Here is a 273-nt window from a genome sequence, read left to right as displayed (position 1 = left end):
CCTTACCACAGGCCTTGGCTTTTTCTCTCAAGAAGCTATTAGCTCGCTCCACTACCCTGGCATTCCGAATGTCGACATACTGCTTGGCATTTTCCTCCATTCTGTGTGACACCTTTAGTACAGAGAGTGTCTTCTTCCTTCTCTTCTCACCTACACTGAGCAGCTCAGGACTACCTATAAATCTAGCCACAGGGGATCTGATGTCCTCCAGGGGAATTTGCACACACACACACATACAGCGAGAGAGAGAGAGAGAGAGAGAGAGAGAGAGAG

The sequence above is a fragment of the Mastomys coucha genome, unplaced genomic scaffold, assembly GCF_008632895.1.
Source record: "Mastomys coucha isolate ucsf_1 unplaced genomic scaffold, UCSF_Mcou_1 pScaffold6, whole genome shotgun sequence".
NCBI classification, from domain to species: domain Eukaryota; kingdom Metazoa; phylum Chordata; class Mammalia; order Rodentia; family Muridae; genus Mastomys; species Mastomys coucha.
Note: the sequence above shows the minus strand (reverse complement) of the source record.